The sequence below is a fragment of the Lissotriton vulgaris genome, chromosome 7 (genome assembly GCF_964263255.1).
Source record: "Lissotriton vulgaris chromosome 7, aLisVul1.2, whole genome shotgun sequence".
Lineage (NCBI taxonomy): Eukaryota > Metazoa > Chordata > Amphibia > Caudata > Salamandridae > Lissotriton > Lissotriton vulgaris.
In genome coordinates this window covers 325,933,938-325,957,494 of record NC_141695.1, presented here as the reverse complement: position 1 = coordinate 325,957,494, position 23,557 = coordinate 325,933,938, and the positions used below count along the sequence as shown (strand labels likewise).

Genomic DNA, 23,557 nt, shown 5'->3' with positions numbered 1-23,557 from the left:
TTGATGGAAAGTTATAGAGAGTGAGCACACTTTACCGATGTGGGTGGATAGATGCGGGTAGCCTGGGCAGAATATGCGGCTAAAACTGTTGATTATGCAGATTGTTCAGTGTGGTGATATACACAAACACTCCGCCCGCGCTCCTCCAGAAGAGACCGAGGAAAACAGCATAACCTTCCCCTTGTGTCAACGAGAAGGAAAAGAGTATGAGAAAACAAGTATTCTGTATTTTGTTGGGCTTGAGAAACCAGGCTGTGTGACCCTGGTGGTGGGAGGCAGGTGGCGGAGAAACATGGTTCTCAAAAGCTTAGAGTAGGGGCAGACAGGAAACAAGGTTATCTTTGCCTTTTTGGGGCGAAGGGGACATAGAAGATTTTGCACTCATGTCTGCGAGGGAGAACAGTAGAATAAGGGGAGGCTGTCTAGGTTGGAATTGGTTATTCATTATGCCCAAAGATGATCAGATCATGGTATGCACTGCAGACGTCCTGGTTAACTCATGGTATGCGCAAGTCCTGACTGCTTCATTGTATGCACTTCGTGTTTAATTCATCAAATTCAAAAGTCTCGGATAAATCATGCTATGTACATTTCCTGCCTGATCCACCGCATATGTATGTTCCCCTATTTCGTAGTTGAATAAGTCTGGGGTAAAGCATGATTTGCACAGACCTGGCTACTTCACAGTATGCACAACTGTGGGTTAGTACTAGTTTGCAAATCTATGGTACAAAAAATTATTGGCTAATTCATAATATGTATAACCCTTGCCTAATCATTTGTATGTACGAGTCCTTGTTAACTGGTGAGACACACAAATTCTACCTCAGTGGTAGGTAAAACCCCGGGCTAAATACAGGTATGAACCAATATTGGTTAAATCATTGTACACACAAGACCTATGATAGGCACAGGTCCGTACTAATGGGGGATAGGCTGTAGCCTTACAAAAAAAGCGGTCGACCTCGAAGCTGGGGAACCAGGTTCGAGCCTCAGCAACGACGCTCAACATCCTGTGATTCTGGGCAAATCACTTAATCTCCCCGTGCCTTACAAAAATGTAACCAAACGGGTGCTCACGTAAAGCGCTCTGATACCCGAAGTCTCGAGTCTATTCGCGCTATATAAAGCTCTATAAAAAAATTGATGAAACTTGTTAGACATGAAATGCACGAGTCCTGCTACTTTGTTGCATGTCCCATCCCTGACTAACCCAAGGCATGCACAGACCCTTACTAATTAGCTGCAAACAAATCCTGCTTCATGCCTCTTTGCAGGCATGCAAAATGTGGAACAAATGCAAAATGTATGACGGACGCATGGATCAAAGTTTGCATCTCTGGACATTCCACTGTCCTCGGGACCTTGTGTTCAGAGTTTGTTACTGTGTTGTTTAATTGTACGTAAAGCGTCCACCCCGCTACTGGTGCGCGCGCGTACAGCTAACTCGTCTTTGCAATTTTTGTGTGTGAGCATGTGTGGCATGACGTGACTGTGATTTAGACATATTTTCCCTATTTCCATGCGTCTGTTACTTTACTGTACAAAAATGGGAGCACTTGAAAACATACTGGGCGGCACTTTCTTAAAACGTAATGGGTACAACAATGGTAATACTAGTAAAATGTACTTCAAGTAATAAAAAATTTAAAATATCTCGTGTTTGCATTTGGGCGCTATAGTCGTAATATTAATAAGTGCCTCCCTTTCGGCAGGAGTTGCAGACGTTGGCGCTGGGGAGCGAGCTTCGAGTCTCTGCGTCCGGCTCAACATCTTGTGATTCTGGGCAAATCTCGTTATCTACCCGAGCCTACCAAAAATGAATGTGTCCCTGTGTAACGTAACTGGTGCACGTGTAAAGCGCTCAAATACCTCCGGGTCGAGTTGCAGCTATATATGATTGCAAAAAATAAATAATAAATAAATAGCCACTTTGGAATTCGATAGCTCTAAAATGCAGATTGGAGTCCTGCTCCAATCGATGTATGAGACGAAGTTCCTCGATAATGTCTGTAGGGACCCGCAGGGAGCGCGGTACAATCCCGGGACCTCGCTGGTTCTGTGCAGTGCAGTGCTGGGTCTGTGCAGTGCGTAGGGAGCTGCATCAAGCGGCAGTATATCTCCGCTGCCCTGTTACTTATCACCCCACCTCAGAGACCTCCAGCGGCTCCTGCAGCCCCAGGGACAGGAGCGCGCGCATGCCAGTGATAGATGCGACCCGGACACTGCACTCCGCGGCGGTTCAGGGAAACAGAAAACAGATTAGGACCTCATTAATCACGGATGCGGAAAACCAGGGGTTACAGTGTCACTCTGGAGCGATCTCTTTCACCGTTTGCCAAAGATAGATGGAAGCGCTGGCTTAGGGCGAGATAAGAGCGCTGCTGAGTCCTGCATAAGTGCTGGCGACGTAAAGCAGGCCTCCCACATCACACCCCGACCCAAGATGCGCTGCTATCTCAGGGACACTCGCAAAGACTGCAGTAAACACTCTACCCTGTATTTAATACCTCTTTACTACAGGTTTTACAATTTCGTTTGCACTTTTGTATAGCGCGAACTTGATTCACCCAATGGAGGGGGGCGTGCAGGCATACGGACAGCGGGAGGGGGGCGAGAACGGCAAGAAAGGCACTCACCTGGACTTCCGTCGGCGGTCGGCGGTCGGCCGCTGAATGACCAAATGAAACCTCGACGTCGGAAAAAATAAACCCTGCTCACGGCCGCGATGACGATGCGAAAAGGGTGGAGAGGGAAGAAATCGCGGGAACGCCCACAAATCTGGTCCGGCCATGACGGACAGATCTCTGTTCCAATGGCTACGCTCCATTTATGGAGCTAGCCAATGGAACAGAGGGCGTATTCCAAAGCCACTCTACTGTTCTCATTAGTTTTCACCTGCGTGAAAAGCCTGCGCAGTGCGCAGGCTTTCACTTAGGCGAAACCTAAAAAGCATGGCCCGGGCGTCCTGTTTGCTACCGTTTCATGCTTAGTAAAACCGTGGACAGTAAACGTACAGTGATAACATCAATCTGCCTGCCCATCTCCAATGTGTTATGGCTTCCCCGTGCAGCAGGTTCAGCTGTGTTTTTTGCCCAGTCTACAAAGAGAGAACTGGAGCTGTCTTTGTGTATTTCATAGTGGTACAAGGCAAGTCCCCTCCATGGCTACAGCATGACAGACAGCAGAAAAGTTCAGGCAGTTACCCCTCTAACTCCAGGGTGAGGTGACAACTGTTTTTTGTGGGACTGGAATGTCTCCTCCATTGTATACAACATTGTTCCCCTGCCCTACATGCCCGACTGTGTGTGGATCTGGTATCCTGACTTTTATTTTTGCCCTCACATTATGCTAATCTTGCATGGGCATAGGAGCCACTGACAGTGCGGGGTCCAGGACCTGTCCTGTCATTTGGAGGGTGTAAGAAATTGGGTTATTAGTTGAGAGGGATAAGTACACCTAATGATCATATCCTTTTCACAGAAAACCCTTAAAGTCTCCAAATTAACCTGATCTCAAACCCCTGGTAGCGATTGCACAGTGCAGAAAGGCTTAACTTGGAGGCAATGTGCATAGTTTCTGTGGACTAAAGCAGTAATAACGTTAAAACCCAAAATAATTCTAGCCCCCAAAACTAATTTAAAAAATCAAGACATTTTAATAAATAGAATTACACAAATCCAATAATGGGAACAAGAGATATGACTTTTTAACCTTTTAAGTGTAAATATCACCAAGAAGTGTTAAGTGCATATGGCAGTCAATGGTCGGGGTAAAACAGGACGTAGACACAATTTGATGCTGACCGTGATGGAGCAAGGTTCAGAAACACTAACGAGGTTCATCCTGGTCAAACATTTTACCCTCTGACTTTAGTCCTTTAAGTCCTAATCCACCACAGGAGGACACTTATGAATCCCTACCGGACCTCAAGGGAGGCACTTGGAGACACAGGGTGTTAGGTAGAGTCCAGTCTAGGTCCAGTTGCCATCAATCAGCTGAGCAGTTTCAGGAAAGGCCTTTTTGAGCTTGTTGTATCTCTGTGGCTTGAACAGGAGGTCAATCTTATGAGAATTGGGGTCCACTTCTTTTTCCTGGGTACAAATGATAGAGAGCAGGTCCAGTACTCCAGGGCACTTCTCAGGTTGCCGACAACATGTTCAGTCCTCCTCTGATCTTCTTTAGGTCCAGGAGTGTTCTGAAGTGGGTGCTTGGCCACATTTAAGCCAGGGATGAGTTATTTGGTGGGAATGATCCCTGGGGATGCCCTAACCAATGGGATATAAGTCCCCAGCGCTAACCCTACCCACTTTGGGCATTTTCAAGATGGCTTAAGTCTTCTGCCACACAAAACTTGGGCTCTGACGGCTAGGGACATGTAGGGGTTGTATTATGGTAATCCTAGTGTCATTTGCCTGGCCTTTCAGAGGAGAAACTGTCCAGGAGGAGAACCCCAGCATGTTCTAATGCGGGTAACACCCACGGAAAGCCTACTGCCTTGGAGACTATACCAGGGGCAAACCATTCTGCAAGTGGGTGCAAACTTCCCTCTGCAGTTTCTGTCGAGATTTGCATCCAAAAGATTACTTTTAATAGTACAATCACTGTGCTCCCCGATGGCCACCATTCAGTGGTATCATTGGCATGAGCCGCTGTGACACTACTGATGTAAATGTAAATGTGTGTGTCTTGTAAAGCGCACTGTTACCCGGAGGTGTCCTGGCGCTATAGACCGCTGGGGAACCAGTCCTGGCTTTCCCTGTGAGATGTTCCCTCCTGGGTATCTCCAAGGTGAAACCAGGCATCCCCGGCGTTTGTGGGGGGCCGTTGTGGAGATGAGGCAAGCTAATGCCCAGAGTTGCTGAGTGTGATCCCTGGTTAGAGTAGGCACCGAGGCGAGAATTATCGAGTCTGCTGACCCTGGTTCACGACCCTGCCGCGTCGGGAATTGAACCCTGGTCCCGGGCCTTCCTCTCTGCTTCCGGGTCTGCCGCCTCTAACCAGTGAGCCACACAGTTGGCAGTTCGGGCTGGACTGTTAAAGTGAGGAACAGGGTCAAGACTGATTTGCATATGGCTGGATCTGAACTGGGGTGGCAAAGTGAGCTACATAACGATGATGGATTCAACCCATATTTGTGACTGGGGGTGAGTGTCTGAAATGTTTCAGCGCTCCGTCCATCATCTCCTTGTGTTTGCTTTCTGGAAAATGTGTCTTCGCCTCCTACCCTCTTCTACCCTTCCCAACAGCTTTTCTTAACCGCATGCGCGCTAGCGGTTTTCCCGCTGAGCGCTGCGATTTTTAAAATCCCGTGTTACGTGACAAGGTCAACTCGTCACATGCACAGCGCAGGTAACGCCCATGACGAGCTGACCTTGTCACACGCATCGAAGGGGTTAAAGTCAAGAAGCCTTTGTTTTAGCAGTTTTGCACAGTAGAAATGCTTTATAGTAATCTGCCTTCTTAGGAACAAGCCTCCTCCTTTTGCAAGCGCACCACCCTCACATAACTGGTTGTCCCAGAACGAGCAAGACTGAGTGCTCAAGAACATAGTAGCAACATTCCTTACCTTTTCCTTTCTACCAATCAAACTCCATTTGAAGGTATTCTTTTCATAAAGATTAAATACTTTAAAAGTTACACATAGCAGTGGTGTCCATTGTTGGTTCTCAAGGGCCAAATCTATCAGCGCCTTTTAGGACTACTCCTGGTTGTGCCTGCTGATTCGCAAACTGAGGCATCTTCCTCTTTGAGAATCTACTCCAGCGGCCTCAGGAAGAGAAGGCAGTGGTCCAGGCAACCACTGCGTGCAGCCCCCTAAGTCGCTATTCCAAGTGTTTGTTTTATTTTTAAACCGCCTATACTTCTTTAAGCGGCAAGCGAATCTTTAAAAAAAAAAATGTATGCAAACCCCGAGATGGAGTAAGGCCTCATTCACTGCATTCACACTGGGTCGCTGAATGCTGCCTCCTAATTATTTCAGCATATGGTTTTCTGACCTCCTGCGAATGCACACTTTGCAATGCGACTGATGAGTAAAGCAGTTCTTTTATCAAATTAAGATCAGCTCACAAACCAGTCGCAGTGCAATTTGAACATGCTGGGTTGCTAAGTGGGCTTCATACATGAGGCCCATAGTAACAGTTTCCACCACCTCTGTTCTGCATGCTTGCACGAGCGGTATCTGCGTCACATTCCAACTCCCTGCCTAAAGCACTTTCAATACTATATTGTTGTACCGCTTTTTAGGTCTCAGCTGGGGGCTGCGGACATACGCAGTCTCGCTGGTGAGATTTAATGTTTTTGAGGGAACTTCAATATCGAGCTTTAAGCCCCGCACCTCTTTCCCATTGGCTTGCATCACTGTTTATGCTAAATGGTAGCCAGCCATTGGGAAAAAGCTTTTCCTGACGTAGACTTTTCTCTTTTACAGACAGCCCACTTCGACGGGCTTGTCTGCCTTCCGTGTGCATCGCAAAAGGATTCTTATCTTTGTGCCGTTTAAAACTAAACTCTGACAAAACGGAAGTCCTCATCTTAGGGTCATCCCCCTCTGCATGGGACGACTCATGGTGGCCACCGGCCCTGGGGACAGCACCCATACCTACAGATCACGCACGTAACCTGGGCTTCATCCTAGACTCCTCCCTCTCGATGACCAGACAAGTCAATGCTGTCTCATCTTCTTGCTTCAACATCCTACGCATGCTCAAAAAAATCTTCCGTTGGATCCCCACCGAATCAAGAAAGACAGTCACCCACGCACTGGTCACCAGCCGACTGGATTATGGAAATACCCTTTACGCCGGAACCACAACCAAACTACAGAAAAAACTCCAACGCATCCAAAACGCCTCAGCCAGACTCATACTGGACATCCCCCGTCAAGCTCACATTTCCGGTCACCTGAAGGAACTCCACTGGCTCCCCGTGAACAAGAGAATAACGTTCCGTCTCCTCACCCACGCACACAAGGCCCTCTACGACCTAGGACCCGAATGCCTCAATACACGACTGTCCTTCTACAAACCCACCCGCCAACTACGATCATCCAATCAAGCCCTCGCCGCAATTCCGCGCATCCACAGATCCAACATGGGAGGTAGATCCTTCTCCTACTTAGCAGCCAAAAACTGGAATTCTCTCCCCACTCACCTCCACCTTACACAGAACCACCCCTCCTTCAGAAAGCAGCTTAAAACCTGGCTTTTTGATAAATAATGCCCCCACCATCCCTCAAGCGCCTTGAGACCCTCCGGGTGAGTAGTGCGCTATACAAATTCCTGAACTTGAACTTGTGGGGCCATGTGTTCAAAACACATGGCCGCATAAAGATATTTTTGTGTTCTCGGACTAGGTGATGGGTTCACTCATGCGCATTTACGCTTTGGTTTGTTTACCTCGGAGGTTCCAGTGATTTCAGAATTAATTTCTTTAGAACAAGGTAGTTTGACTTGAACATAAGATCAGATTCAACATTTGCTGCCTCAGCGGTGCAGCATTTGCGTTTCTCTTATATAAACCATCGGATATGTATTTGTAGCGCTGGACAAACCTCATATAAGCAACCCTCCCGGCACTTACGTATTTCAAAAGACCTCGTTTATCGCCTGTCCTCTGGCAGTATCCCCAACCCCCATTCCTCCCCTTACATATTAGGAAGTTTCCACGATCGTGTGATGCCGCTGCAACACTGGCGTTAAATGAGGAAACAGATTTTAGGTTTAGCTACAACGGCTTCACGGTGCGTTCCTATTCCTGAGAATTTAAGTACTTGATGCCAAATTAGTGCAGACTTTGGACAATAGACTTATCATAATAAGGATTTGGTAAATCGACATCAGCTAATCATAGTTTTCGTAACACTCAATATAACTCATATGGTGACAATATTACATGTCCAAATACCTCTGGTGCATCTTTTGACAATTTACAGACCTATTCTTAAAGGTTTTTGTTCACTTTGTTACCAAGCTTTCAGCCAGTTTATAATTTTAATTATTCACTGCTGCAACATAAATACTATCCACACGTTATTATCATCACATATCACATTTTCTAAAGAGACAAGTTTTGCGGGCGAGTGCCCAGAGATATAAAATATCCAGTTTCGGTGTTTGACCCTTGTGAGCACCAGGGCACGTTTATTTACTGTAAAAACTGTACTTAAATGAGCTTTGGCAATATAAAATAAAACAGCGTTATTAATCTTTCTTGTACCATGCAACAAAAGTAATTGTTTAACTTGTGTATGGTGAAATCGATCTGTAATGGGCTGATCAGTAAATAATGTAAATTCCCTTTAAATTGTGGTAATTGTCATGTGGGTACTGGTGTTGGACTCCCACTTTGTGGGTGATTTCTATTACCTATATGTGATGGTCATTTCAGCACGTGGCATGAGCAGAGTGAAATAGGCGCAGAGTTTGTCCCCTGAAGGTGACTTCCTCAGTAGCTGCAGAAACTGTTTTGGGACAAAACACTTTGTGCCTTGGAATCATTTTTCTGCTAAGTTGGATCTTCCTCTGCTAGTGTGGCAGCGGTGACACCTTCCCCTAGCTGGTCCACTGTAAAACAAAAACGTAAATTATATCTTTAGTGGGTTATTGCTGTACTTGGAATGGCTACTGCACCACCGATTTTACTTGAGTAACACATCCCCCACTGTCGGCTCAGCTCACGCCTTTGCATAGGGGAACACATTTTAGGGTTGGGAAGGCGCATTGTTTTGAGTTACATTTCCGCAGGCTTTGTCTACATTCTGTGAGTCAGGGATATCATGGGGGGCAACCTGCCAGATCACCAATGTGGTGGAGGTCAGTCTCTTACTAAACGCATAATCAAGCGATTCTTCGTGGCTTGACAAGGAACATGTTCGCTACCTGCTTCTGCCAACGTGATTGGAGCACTTTCATGAACGTCTGCTGGCGTCCATGAGGTGGCTACTGTGGGCATTGTTTTTATATTTAAGAAACAAACCCTCCAAAACACTGATTGATGTCTAAAATACAAAAAAAAATCAATGATCGCGACCTGTAATGACTTCTCTCATTCCGTATAAGGCCAACTAATGATTTATTTAGGCATCATATAGTGGCCCGGGGCAGGAAAAATATGCATAAGAAGGCCCGTCCTTACTGAAGGAGACCTTCACCACAGCTCCTTAAGGCGGGAGGTTCCCTCTCCTCTCAATGAGGGAGTTGAAGTACGAGTTTTGCAGGGCGAGGGACTCGGGACATCAATTTTAACAAACTCTCAATGCCCCCTAAATGTCTCAGTGGCTGACACTACACTTAATCCACGGTCATTACCATCGAACAGGTAGAGGGTGCTGATAAATTAAAAAGTGAAAGTGATGCAGTCTGTAGCCATGACTATGTTCCAATTCAAAGCTATAAAAAGCCCTGTACTTTTCTTCCACACATTGCTCTTCTGTGGAGACACAATTTTGAATGTAACTGTATCAAATAACCTAGACCTGTCTGACATGTGAGTCTATTCATATTTAAGGCGATTTTTTTTATCCAATTTTCAAATGTGAACCAGCTTTTACCCAAAGAGTTTTATCTCACCATGCTCTTCTGTCCAAGTTGATTGATTGCAGTTCTACTCATTGCTCTAAGTGACAGGCATGGAACTATGTGTTTTCCTATTCATAAATAAATACAGCCCCCAATTAGCATTAAAACAGCTGTAACTCCACCGCCAGCACCGTAACCAAGGCCATCTCCATGGCAGCATGATGTATTTGTGGCGTTTTATGAAATAAAGATCATACCGTCCTTAGGCGAGTTAGTGAGTACATTTCTCACTATAGCAAACACACATCTTGGCAGAGCAGAGGATGCCAGTGTTTATGCTCAATGGTTATTGCATTTCCCTAAAAACATAAAAGGTGAGAGAAGTAAGCAATGAGACATACATTTGATTGACCGAATTGCAAGAAGATAGCCAATAAAAGAACGCTGGCTTCTTTCTGACCTCTGCTTATGCAGCCAACTCAAAACCAGGGTCAATACAAGAATTTGCGAGCGGAAGTAAGGTTTTTTAAATCCATAAATTGATCTTGTGGCCAGATACATTAAAGTCGCATCTGTAATATAATGCAGAAATATTTTGTACTAGATGTTCTAATGATGCATAGACAACGCAATTATTTCACTCCAACCCAGTTATAGGGAACGCCTGTTTTACGACAACAGGTCTGCAACAAACTGTGTGAGACTGTGTGTGTGTGTGTGTGAGACTGTGTCTGTGTGACACTGTGTGTGTGACTCACTCTCTACTACTCTCTACTCACTCTACTACTCTTTACTACACTCTACTCACTCTCTACTCACTCTCTACTACACTCTACTACTTACTCTCTACTACTCTCTACTACTCACTCTCTACTACTCTCTAATACTCACTCTCTAATCACTCTCTACTAACTCTCTACTACTCACTCTACTACTCTCTGCTCATTCTCTACTGCTCACTCTCTACTCACTCTACTACTCACTCTCTACTACTCTCTAATACTCACTCTCTACTACTCTCTATTACACTCTACTCACTCTACTACTCTCTACTACTCGCTCTCTACTCACTCTCTACTACTCTCTAATACTCACTCTCTAATCACTCTCTACTAACTCTCTACTACTCACTCTACTAACTCTCTATTACTCACTCTACTACTCTCTGCTCATTCTCTACTGCTCACTCTCTACTCACTCTACTACTCACTCTACTCTCTACTCATGCTCTACTACTCACTCTCTACTACTCTCTCTACTACTCACTCTCAACTACTCTCTACTACTCACTCTCTACTACTCACTCTACTACTCTTCTCTCTACTACTCCCTCTCTACTGCTCCCTCTCTACTGCTCCCTCTCTACTGCTCCCTCTCTACTGCTCCCTCTCTACTGCTCCCTCTCTACTGCTCCCTCTCTACTGCTCCCTCTCTACTGCTCTCTCTCTACTGCTCTCTCTACTGCTCACTCTCTACTGCTCACTCTCTACTGCTCACTCTCTACTGCTCACTCTCTACTGCTCATCTCTATTACTCACTCTACTACTCTCTACACTACTCTCTACTACTCACTCTCTCTAATACTCAATCTCAATCTACTACTCACTCTACTACTCACTCTCTAGTCTCTACCTCTTAACTCTACCGCTTCCTCTCGCCCTACCTCTCGCCCTACCTCTCGCCCTACCTCTCGCCCTACCTCTCGCCCTACCTCTCGCTCTTCCTCTCGCTCTTCCTCTCGCTCTTCCTCTCGCTCTTCCTTTCTCTCTACCGCTACCTCTCTTCGTGCACACATATGCACACATATATATGTATATATATATCTGCATATCTATATAAATGTATGCATGCATGCATACATATACATATATGCATGTTATGAACATGAAAGTTTGAAAGACACCTTTGAAAGCAAAGCTAAAAAGCCACCTAATTACAAACAGAATTGCTCTAACTTAAACGAGGGCGAGGCCTATTGCATTTTCAATGCTTGTTTTCTTCTTCTACGTGTGTGAACAAATGCTTGGAAGCCTAAGTAGACCAAGGAAAAGTGATTTCAGTGGGGGGGGGGGGGGTCAGAGTGGAGGGGGTGCTGCGGCTATCCTGGCACTTAAAGTTGGAGGAAACCTCTGCACGTGGCAGGAGCTGTTGGAGCCAAGGCTGTAACTAGGCCCTAACCTTGTTAAAGAACTAACTGGCTCCTGACTCCTCTCTGAGATATGTATTGGGGGCTATAATATCCTTTTCCCTGTCTGGCGGGCACCTTCTTGGGACACAGTTTGGAGCATTGGGTCCTCTGATGCACCAGGCAATACCATAGATTCCAACTGGGTTTCCGGCTATGGGTCTTATCTGACCTCCCCTCCTCTTCCCCATCCCCCTCCCCCCACCCCCCACCCTTACTCAGCGCACTATGGGAGTCTGCTCAAAATATGACAATTACACTCCTCTATGGTTAGTAAGTCCTATCCATGACAACATTTTTGATCCCTTCTCCTCTAGGCACCACACACACACCGGTCGTCATAAGAGTGTTCGTTCAGATGAAAAATGCATTTGAACCCTAGATCCCTTATTCTGAAGGATCACCTAAAAATTAAAGCTTCCCCTTTGATACCCGTCCAATATTTTAGAGCAGCTGTCACCCCTGTATATGTCCACTCCCCTGCCTCCGTTTTATTTCCATGCCTCTATAAAGAAGCCTGAAAGAAACCTTGCTGAAACAATCGTTGCTAAAATATCAGATTTAATACATTGGATCTACATTTCAGTTCTTTTTGAATGTATAATTTAATGGGTGTACCAGTACTACCTTGACCTACATGGAACTAATTTTCCTGAATCGAGTACATCTGAATAGTGATATGCAATGCCTGTGATTAGTGTCCATGGAAGTTCTCTTCGAGTCTTAAGGGGACAGTACAATAGTAACCCCCTGCGGTGTGTAGGGGAAGGTGTGAGAAATGGTTGCTTCCCACACTCCAGAGGTTCCTTATAAAGATGATGGATGGTGAAATACATTTGTAAAGAGCGTCTTCACCCATTTGGGTGTCCTGGCTCAAACTAACTGGAAACATTTTTGCGTCCTACAATCGCTAGGGCTTCCACTTCTTAAGAAACCTCCAGCAATTGGTTGTAACTGTTAGCTACCAGGGGAGATGATTCCACAACTTTGGAGCTAGAAATCAACATGCTCTACCACCTTTCCATTCTAAATAAAACCGAGTGTTTTTTGAAATTAGAGATTCACCAAATTGTAAGGGACAACCTGGTATATATCTTCTTATCTCTGAAAGAACAGCTGGACCTTGCTTGTAGAAAGTCCAATCTGCCAAACACACGGTTTTAAAAAGCACTGTGCCTGGTGGCTTACCAATGAAGTTCCTTCAATGTCCGGCAGACTGAATCTTACTTCCTTTTTCCCATTAACAATATTGATGCACAACTTTGTAATCTTGTTATGGTTTTGCTCAGAAAACCTAAATGCATGACATTGCAGAAGTCTAGAGGTGATAAAGTATTAGGCTGGATTATCAACTCATGTGTCTGTCTAGGAAGCATGGGGAGCACTTTACACAATATCCTCAAGCACAGAAAGTATGAACAAACAAGTGAGTCTGCTTTCAGCCTTATGCTGTGTTCAGTTTCAATACTAAAGCTTAATATTATTGCAGCCGGTACCATGGCAGGTGGCTCAACAGGTAGTTAGGTGAACATGCAATGGATAATAGGCCAAAAGATTAAACTTCAGTTTTGTCCCTATTCAAATTAAGCACACTCCACTTGACTCCACTACACTGTACCCTATTCCACTTTACACTACCACACTATACCCCACTCCAATCTAAGCCACTCCATTGTACCCTATTTCAAATCTACGCTATGACACACCAGTGTATGCCACTCCACGGTACTTCAGTCTACGCGTATTCCACTATACCCTATTTCCGTGTATGCTACTATACTGTATGCAGTCCCCCTCTGTGCCACTCCCCCCCTGTGCTACTCTACACCACTCCCCCTCTGCGCCACTCCCCCTCTGTACCATTCTACTCTACGCCACCCCACCCACTCCACTTCATGCTAATCCATTCTAACCCACTCAACACCATTACACCACTACACCCTACAGCATGGGTACTCAAATAACGGCCTACGGGCCGCCAGCGGCCCGGTAAGCCTTCCTTGGCGGCCAGCGGACCATGCAGACATTGTACCTGTAGTTTTGTTGTTGTTTTTTTTTTTTTTTTTTTAAGAGTGTCAGCAAACACCGCCGCAGCAGCGCGGACTCCGAGAGATTCTGCTCTTTGTGGGTTAGGCGATTCCAGTGATAGGCAGAGCGGAGCTGCAGGGGGGTAAGAGGTGAAATACAACAAAGCCTCATTAACAAATAAATGGTCTTTTAAAGTCCTGTGAAGTACTGGGGTGCGGCTGTGTGTATGCATGCACCGGGGAAGCTATCTCAGCCCAGGCTGACACACATACAGGGTGAGGTGACAGAGGGAGGGAGACAGAGGAAGAGGGATGGTAGGAGGAAGAGGGAGTGAGGGAGGGAGGTAGAGGGAGACCAAGTGAGGGAGGCAGAGGGTGACAGAGGGAGGTAGACCGAGAGAGAGGGAGACAGAGAGATGGAGGGAAGGAGGGAGGGAGACAGATTTTGAAAGAGGGCCAGAGAGGGAGGGAGACGGAAAGGGAGGAGACGGAGAGAGAGGGAGACGGAGAGAGAGGGAGACGGAGAGAGAGGGAGACGGAGAGAGAGGGAGACGGAGAGAGAGGGAGACGGAGAGAGAGGGAGACGGAGAGAGAGGGAGACAGACAGAGAGAGAGGGAGACAGACGGAGAGAGAGGGAGACAGACGGAGAGAGAGGGAGACAGACAGAGAGAGAGGGAGACAGACAGAGAGAGAGGGAGACAGACAGAGAGAGAGGGAGACAGACAGAGAGAGAGGGAGACAGACAGAGAGAGAGGGAGACAGACAGAGAGAGAGGGAGACAGACAGAGAGAGAGGGAGACAGACAGAGAGAGAGGGAGACAGACAGAGAGAGAGAGAGGGAGACAGACAGAGAGAGAGAGAGAGAGGGAGACAGACAGAGAGAGAGAGAGAGAGGGAGACAGACAGAGAGAGAGGGAGGGAGACAGACAGAGAGAGAGGGAGACAGAGAGATGGAGGGAAGGAGGGAGGGAGACAGATTTTGAAAGAGGGCCAGAGAGGGAGGGAGACGGAAAGGGAGGGAGACGGAAAGGGAGGAGACGGAGAGAGAGGGAGACGGAGAGAGAGGGAGACGGAGAGAGAGGGAGACGGAGAGAGAGGGAGACAGACAGAGAGAGAGGGAGACAGACAGAGAGAGAGGGAGACAGACAGAGAGAGAGGGAGACAGACACAGAGAGAGGGAGACAGACAGAGAGAGAGGGAGACAGACAGAGAGAGAGGGAGACAGACAGAGAGAGAGGGAGACAGACAGAGAGAGAGGGAGACAGACACAGAGAGAGGGAGACAGAGAGATGGAGGGAAGGAGGGAGGGAGACAGATTTTGAAAGAGGGCCAGAGAGGGAGGGAGACGGAAAGGGAGGGAGACGGAGAGAGAGGGAGACGGAGAGAGAGGGAGACGGAGAGAGAGGGAGACGGAGAGAGAGGGAGACGGAGAGAGAGGGAGACGGAGAGAGAGGGAGACGGAGAGAGAGGGAGACAGACGGAGAGAGAGGGAGACAGACGGAGAGAGAGGGAGACAGACGGAGAGAGAGGGAGACAGACGGAGAGAGAGGGAGACAGACAGAGAGAGGGAGACAGACAGAGAGAGGGAGACAGACAGAGAGAGGGAGACAGACAGACAGAGGGAGACAGACAGACAGACAGAGACAGAGGGAGACAGACAGATAGAGACAGAGGGAGACAGACAGATAGAGACAGAGGGAGACAGACAGGCAGAGACAGAGGGAGACAGACAGATAGAGACAGAGGGAGACAGACAGACAGAGACAGAGGGAGACAGACAGACAGAGACAGAGGGAGACAGACAGACAGAGCCAGAGGGCGACAGATAGACAGAGACAGAGGGCGACAGATAGACAGAGACAGAGGGAGACAGACAGACAGAGACAGAGGGAGACAGACAGAGAGAGAGGGTGACAGACAGACAGACAGAGAGAGAGGGAGACAGACAGACAGACAGAGAGAGAGGGAGACAGACAGACAGACAGAGAGAGAGAGACAGACCGACAGAGAGAGAGAGAGGGAGACAGACCGACAGAGACAGAGGGAGACAGACAGACGGAGACAGAGGGAGACAGACAGACGGAGACAGAGGGAGACAGACAGACGGAGACAGAGGGAGACAGACAGACGGAGACAGAGGGAGACAGACAGACGGAGACAGAGGGAGACAGACAGACGGAGAGAGAGGGAGACAGAGAGAGAGGGAGACAGAGGGAGACAGACAGACAGAGTGAGGGAGACAGACAGACAGAGGGAGTCTTTGCTTGGAGACTATAAGACTAGGGTCATTAAAGAAAATCAGGCCTATTTCTCTAAGCTAACTACGTCCCTTACCTCTTCTATTGAACTATTTAAGATTGTTTATTCTCTGTGCTCTCTACAAATTCCTGATCCCATCATAGGTTCCCAAGAGCTTTGTGACAAGATCTCGCAGTTTTTCCACACTAAAATCGCCGAAATCTACTCTACTCTGGAAGTTCAGAGAGATTTAATGAGTTCTCATCCTGTCCTTGCTCAGCCGGCTTTAGAGTGCTGGGCTAAGGATCCCTCCAAGAATCTGACCAACTTCCCTCCCCTTACTCTCGATCAACTTGACTCTCTTCTGAATAGAACTAAATCTGGATCTCCACTGGACCCTTGTCCTTTGAGGGTCCTGAAAGAGTGTAGGGAGACTCTGCTGCACCCTCTTCTTGAGGTGATGAATCGTGCCATGTCTGAGGGCCTGTTTCCAGCAGTCTGGAAAAAGGCTATAGTCAAGCTTCTACTTAAAAAGCCGACTCTGGATCCGGAAACCCTCAAAATAATTTCGACCAATATCTCTGCAGCCTGCCCCAGCAAAAATGCACAGCACCGAGATCATGGTGTCCCTCTCCCACTCTGTGAGTACCTCTGCATTCAGCTTCAGGAACTGCATGCAAGCAGTCTCTGATTGGATGATCTTAAACTCACTGAAGCTGAGCGGAGAGAAAACAGAGGTCCTGATCTTCGGTAAGGATCAAGACACATGGTCAAGCGACTGGTGGCACCCTTCTCTAGGAGCCTGTCCTCTGCCTTCGAAATCTGGGCGTGATTATCGACACCTCGCTTGCCATGACACAGCAGATCAATAGAACTGGGTCCACCTGCTGGGGAGTTAAGATTCTTAGAAAAATCTCCCATTTCCTCTTCCCCCAAGCCCGCAAACAGACTGTGGTTGCTTTAGTTGCATCACGGCTGGATTACTGCAACGCGCTTTATGCAGGCATCAATAAAGGCCTTATCCAACGTCTTCAGACCGTTCTGAACGCGGCTGCTAGATTTGTCCTGGATGTCCCTAACATCTCCTCAGCCACTCCAGCCAGGAAGAGTCTGCATTGGCTCCCGATCCAGGCCAGGATCTCTTTTAAAATCTTGTGCCTGGTTTTTAGGGGTCTGTCTGGTGGCTGTGCTGAAGCTACAAGTTCCCTTCTGGTTCCTTACATCCCCAGTAGAAACTTACGCTCTGCTAACCAGAACCTTCTATCCATCCCTCGGACAGAGTCAGATGGGGTGGAAGGGCCTTTTCCTCTGTGGCCCCTAAACTGTGGAATGCCCTCCCTTCCGAGCTAAAAACACAATCTTCCTTAGCACTTTTTAAGAAATCCTTAAAGACTTGGCTCTTCATCGAGGCCTACCGATAGACCTAGGATTATGTTTTTGGTTAGGCGCCTTGACGCCCGATGGGCTTAGTTGCGCTATATAAGTTTATTTTCATTCATTCATTCATTCATTCATTCATTCATTCATTCATTCAGGGAGGGAGACAGACAGACAGACCGAGGGAGACAGACAGACCGAGGGAGACAGACAGACCGAGGGAGACAGACAGACCGAGGGAGACAGACAGACCGAGGGAGACAGACAGACCGAGGGAGACAGACAGACAGAGGGAGGGAGCCGGAGGGAGACAGACTGAGGGAGGGTGACAGACAGAGGGATGGAGATAGAGGAAGCAAGACAGATGGAGGGGGACAGATAGAGGGAGACGGAGGGAGGTAGACAGACAGAGGGAGACAGACTGAGAGAGGGAGGGAGACAGGGAGACAGACAGTGAGTGAGACAGAGGGAGAGAAGGACGGAGACAGAGAGAGATGTATGTATGGTGGGTCTGGTGGCTCAGTGGACGAAGGCGTCTGCTGCAGGGGCCTGCGTTCAACCTCATGGTCACCTTTTTTTTTTTGCTCTGGCCCCGCACCCCTCCCCCACTCACTACGCCCCCTCCAGTGTGGCCCTCGGCCACAAACCACACTGTAAATTTGGCCCCTGAGAGAAAGTTTGTGAGTACCCATGCTCTACAGCATTCCAGTGCACGTTATTCCACTATGTCACTTAGCTCTATGCCACTGCAGTCGGCAGCACTCCACTGTACGCCACTACATTCTACAACACTGTACGTTATGTTATTCCACTGTACGTAACTCCCCTCTACCCCACTTCATGCTACTCCACTGTATGCCACGTCACTCCAGTCTACCTGTTAGAAATGGGTTCTGTAGTTGTCAGAGTCCAAGTAGGGACCCTCACTCTAGTCAGGGTAAGTAACTTACACACTAAGAATAACCCATGCTCACCCCCTTGGTAGCTTGGCAAGCGCAGTCAGGTGTATCCCCAGAGGCAATGTGTAAAGCATTTGCACATACACACACAGTAACGCAGTGAAAACATCACAAAAATACTCAACACCAGTTTAGAAAAATAGGCAATATATATCTGAGTAAAACAAGACCTAAACAACAAACATCCAACATGCACACATCAAGATATGAATTTTCAAAGAGTAAATCACGTATAGCTTTTTAGACTACAATAGTTCCAACAGGGCTTTCTGGTCGCGCTTGACATTGACGACTCCACAAAGTCAGTCTGACCTTGGGGAGAAAGGATCTGTCATTGGGAGTCACACAGACCCCGGTACAGTACCTGGTAGGAGCAGGAAATCAAAGATGGTGCAAGATGCAGGGGAGGTGAGGCAGTGGGAAGGCGAGCGCTGAGGCGGTTCCTACTGCTATGTGGGTCGTTGACACGTCAGCACTCGAGGACAGTGCGTTGCACGAAAGAGGTGAGGTGTCACTGAAGCATGTGAGGAGTCCTATCCTGGTGGCAGTGCTGAGTCGTGGAGTCGCTGACACCCAGGGGTGATGCGGGGCACAGGGAAGTTGATGTGGCAGTTGCCGAGATGACCCTCAGTTTCTTACTGGTGTTGCTAATTAAGTTGGAGGTCAAGCCACAAGGCTTCGGTTTTGCGGTGTTGGGGACGTAACCACTGGGCAGCAGATGCGGAGTCTGAATGGTGTTTCATCGTGTCATGGACGTCGGTAGTCTGGTGCTGGAGACTTCCCACTGGCAGTTCTTTGGATGAGCTGCAACTTCCTCTGAGCCTTCATTGCAAGTCACAACCGTTGCGTCGAGTGGGCTCGCAGCTTCGGTGCAGGCAGTGGCACTGCGTCAAAGTTGCAGACAGGCGCCGGTTCCGAAGTTGCTCGACGTCTGTTTCTTCTTGTAACACTGAAATTCACTTCCAAGGGCCCAGGAACTGCATTGGGCACCACTTGACAAGTAGGACTCTCAGCAGAGGAGCCCAGATGCTACAGGTGAAGTCTTTGATGGCCCTGAGACCTCCAAAAGGAGGCAAGCTCAACTCAAGCCATTGGAGGAATTTAAGAAAGCAAGTTGTAGAGAGGGAAGTTTAGTCCTCCCCCTCCCAGGACCGAAGCAGCAGGCCAACACAGCAAAGCAAATAAAAAAACAGTAGTCCCTCCTAGCAGCACAACTGCTCTTCTTCCTGGCGGAATGCTACTCTTTGTGTGGGGACAGGCACAGCCCTATTCAGGTGCAAGTGTCACCTGCTCAGACCACTACCTCAGGAAGGCACATCAACCTGATGATGGGCCATCATGATATGCAGGGCATACATCAGCTCCCTTTGTGTTTGACTGTTTCGAGTGAATTCACAAAGCCTAACTGTCATCTAACCCAGATGTGCATCTAGGAATAGGCAGAGGCCCAGAATGTTTAAGTAAGAAAATGCCAACTTTCTAAAAGTGGCATTTTCCACTCTGTAATATAAAAACCAACTTTACTAAAAGATGTGTTTTCAAAGTGTGAGTCCAGAGACACCAAACTCCAATCTTCTATCTGCTCCCAATTTGAAGATACACTTGTAAGATTTCACAAGGCAGCTCCAATGCTAACCTATGGGAGAGATAGACCTTGCTGTAGGGAAAGACTAATTTAGCAGGTTAACACCACCAGGACATGTAAAACTCACAAGTACATGTCCTACCTTTTAAATACACTGCACCATGTTCATGGGGCTACCTATGGGCTTCCTTTACGGGAGCCTTGCATGTAATAAAAGGGAAGGTTTGGGTCTGGCAAGTGGGAGAATTTGCCAGGTCTACAAGGCAATTTAAAACCACACCTACTGGCTCCGCAGTGGCAGACCTGAGACAGGTTTGAAGGGCTAATCATATTTGTGGCACAACCATTGCTTTAGGCCCACTAGTGGCATTTATTTACAGGCCCTGGGCTCACATAGTGCACCGTACTAGGGACCTATTAGTAAATCAAATATGCCAGTAATGGAGAAACCAAACATACCATGTTTTGGAGGAGGGAGCATATGCTCTTTAGCACTGATTAGCAGTGATATGGTGCCCAGGGTCCAAAAGCCCGCAAAAAGAAGGGCAGAAAAATAGGAAGAGAAAGGCAAAACGTTAGGTGATAACCCTAATAAAAGAGCCAGGTTCAACACTACCCAACTCCACTTCACTCTTCTCTGCTCTGCTCTACAACACTACACTCCATAACAGTCTAAGTCCCTCCACTGTACCACACTATGCTCTGCTGTGTAGCAATATACTGTACAACAAGGTACTCCTCTTCATGCTACTGTACAGCCCTCTGCTTTACTTTATAGCCCTTTATGACGCTCTACTCCACTCCCTCTACGCCGGTCCACCCCAGTTAATATGCTCTATTCTATGAGACACCACTCCACTACTGCACTCTACGCCACTCCACTGTATGCTACTCTATGCCTCCCAACTCTGACAGTCTATCCCACTCCACTCTACCATATTTTACCACACTTCAATCCACTCTGTGGGACTCTACTCTGACACTTTCTGACACTCTCACAACATACGAGCCTACCTACCTCATCACCGCACTTGACCCCTTGCAGCCAATTAGGCGCTGCCGCGGGGTACATCCAGGGTAAGCCACCATCTTGGGGGAAGTTTCCGGGTTGCGGTCCAGTTGCTTGGCCCCTCCCGCCCTCATCTGCATGAAATGACCATCATTACCCGGCCGCACAGCGACGCGCGCAGCGGGCGTGCCGAAGGCGCGCCAAAGGCAAGCCCGTCTGCGCCCGTCCGCGTCAGGCCGGGCCCAGGGGCCACGTCCCCTGTTAAAAAACCTACGACGTATCTCACCTACTCCTCATCTCAACTTCATGATCTGAGACCTCAGGACAACCATGACTGCAGCATTCCTCATGTTGATTTTCAGGGCCCGAGTCTTTTTACTAACTGCACTTTTTTCCTGGATACTCCCCAGTTATGTCGTCGCCATGCACCTAGCAGTAAGTCTTCCCCAATTTCAAGTTCCTCAGTATATACTGTCAGTCACTACCGAAGTACAAAAGGGATATTTACGATCTCGTAAATGATGAGCTATCCGGTGCATTGTTTATTACTGAGACATGGCTTCATGATAGCTCGGGTCCGGACATTGCCGAAGCCCTGCCTTACAATTATGCCATTGTCAGGGTTGATAGACCTAACAAAATTGGGAGGGTGTTAGACGGGGACCCTGAGGGTCGGCCGAGCAAGGGGGAGAGGCCTCCTGGCGAGGCCCTCTCCGTAGATCGTACGGACGAGCAACTACCCCCCCACAGATAGACGCCACACAAAGATAGGTTCTGCACACTTTTATTGGTATTCTTAAGCAGGTTATACTGGACGATACAGTGGGACCAGGATACGGTGGTTCCTTCAATTCTAGTCTCTGGGGGGGAAAAGGGGTAGCGGGACAGTCTCGGTACCGGTCCGGTACAGGCGTATAGCTCTCAATCCTCGAGCTGGAGGGTTCTCAAGTAGGGGCCGCGGCAGCGCCAGCAGGCCTTCAAGGATGGTTTCACGAAGAGGATGAGCCGCGGCAGCGCCAGCAGGCCTTCAAGGATGGTTCACGAAGAGGATGAGCCTCGGCAGCGCCAGCAGGCCTTCAAGGATGGTTCGCGAAGAGGATGAGCCGCAGCAGCGCCAGCAGGCCTTCAAGGATGGTTCCACGAAGAGGAGCCGCGGCAGCGCCAGCAGGTCTTCAAGGATGAGTTTGTCTCGGGTCTCTCGACTCCAGGATACAACTGCCTTCCTGTTCTGGAGCTACCCCAGTTATAGGTCTGGCGCCCTTTGATGTCCGGACCCTCGCACTTGGAGGTCGGGGGGTCCGGGATGAGGGAGTCCAGACACCCAGCAGGGGGGTGGAGCCAGCGCCCAGGGAGGCTGGGGGCGATCGAAACCAGGTGGAGGGGAGCCATCGACACTCCTCCCATTGACTCGCCAAGTGGTCTTGTTACCCCCTGGGTGGATGGTGGTGCCTCGATGTCGGGGTATGGCTGGGCCTGAGGTGGAGGTCGACCCGAGGCCTCGAGGCCTGGTCGTGGAGGGTCTAAAATGGCTGCTGGGCCGGGGACGGTGGTTCGGCAAAGGGCCCGTGCCAGCCGAGAAGGTTATGGTTACGGGTCCGGATTCCGTCGGGGAAGAGCTGGGGGGTGACCCGGAGGGCTGCAGGTGTGGTTCTCGTCCAGGTAACGGGGGTAGCAGTAGTCCGGGACCCGCCATGCGGGAGGGGTCGGACCACGCCACGAGGCCGGTCCAACAGGGGGGCATTGCTATAATCTTCAATAACAACTTTCAATGTATGCTTAAATCCATCACCTTGAGCAACTGCGAGGCTGCTCTCTTTAAACTAGCCCTTCACCCTCACAGGCCTATTAGTCTACCGACCTCCCGGTCCTGCTAACGGATGGGTGCCCAATTTTCGGACATTATAGCTTCGATACTTGTGAATTCCAGCAACTTTCTGATTTTGGGAAACCTTAATATACATTTTGAAGATTCTAAAAACATTTCAGGCAAAATCCTTATTGCCGATCTTGCGGCTATGAACATCACACTACATAACTGTGGTCCCATGCATAGAGGTGGCCACCTTCTCGACCCTATATTTTCCAACCTTCCCCATATACACTGTTTTCCCGCAGTACCTCTTCACTGGTCGGACCATTTGTTATCCAAATTTAATCTCATTTCCCCTGTTGCCCTGTTCCCTTCAAACGAGACATCAAATATCTGCAAAAGAGACTGGAAAAAACTAGACATGAACTCCCTCAAGCATGTCCTAGATACCCATCTCCCCTTAGATTTTAGAGACCTAGACGATGTGGAAGTTGCATCTACTAAGATAAACATTTGGCTTACTGAGGCCATTGATACTTGTCTTCCCCTGTCTTACAAAAAACTGAAAACCCCAAAAAAACTCCAGCACTCTGGTTCGATGAATCGCTTAAAGCTGATAAGTCCAAATGCAAACGGTTGGAATGTACCTGGCGAAAGAACTACTCCCTCGAATCAGGTGCTGCTTACAGAAAAGAATTGAAGCTTTACCATAAGTATTGGGCCCTGACTAGGGCCAGCTATGTTTCCAGGACTATTGCAGAAGCAACCAACAAATCCAAAAACGTTTTGGTCTAGTCAAAGATCTAGCGGGCTCCCAGGCCATAGCCAAACCACCCCCCCCCCTG

General features: G+C 48.2%; 1 protein-coding gene across 4 annotated transcripts in view; it reads left to right on the top strand.

Moving 5' to 3' along the window:
• Positions 1 to 23,557, top strand: part of LOC147701486 (oxysterols receptor LXR-beta-like) — a 319,523-nt gene that overhangs the window by 58,533 nt on the left and 237,433 nt on the right. The gene's annotated exons all lie outside the window — the stretch shown is intronic.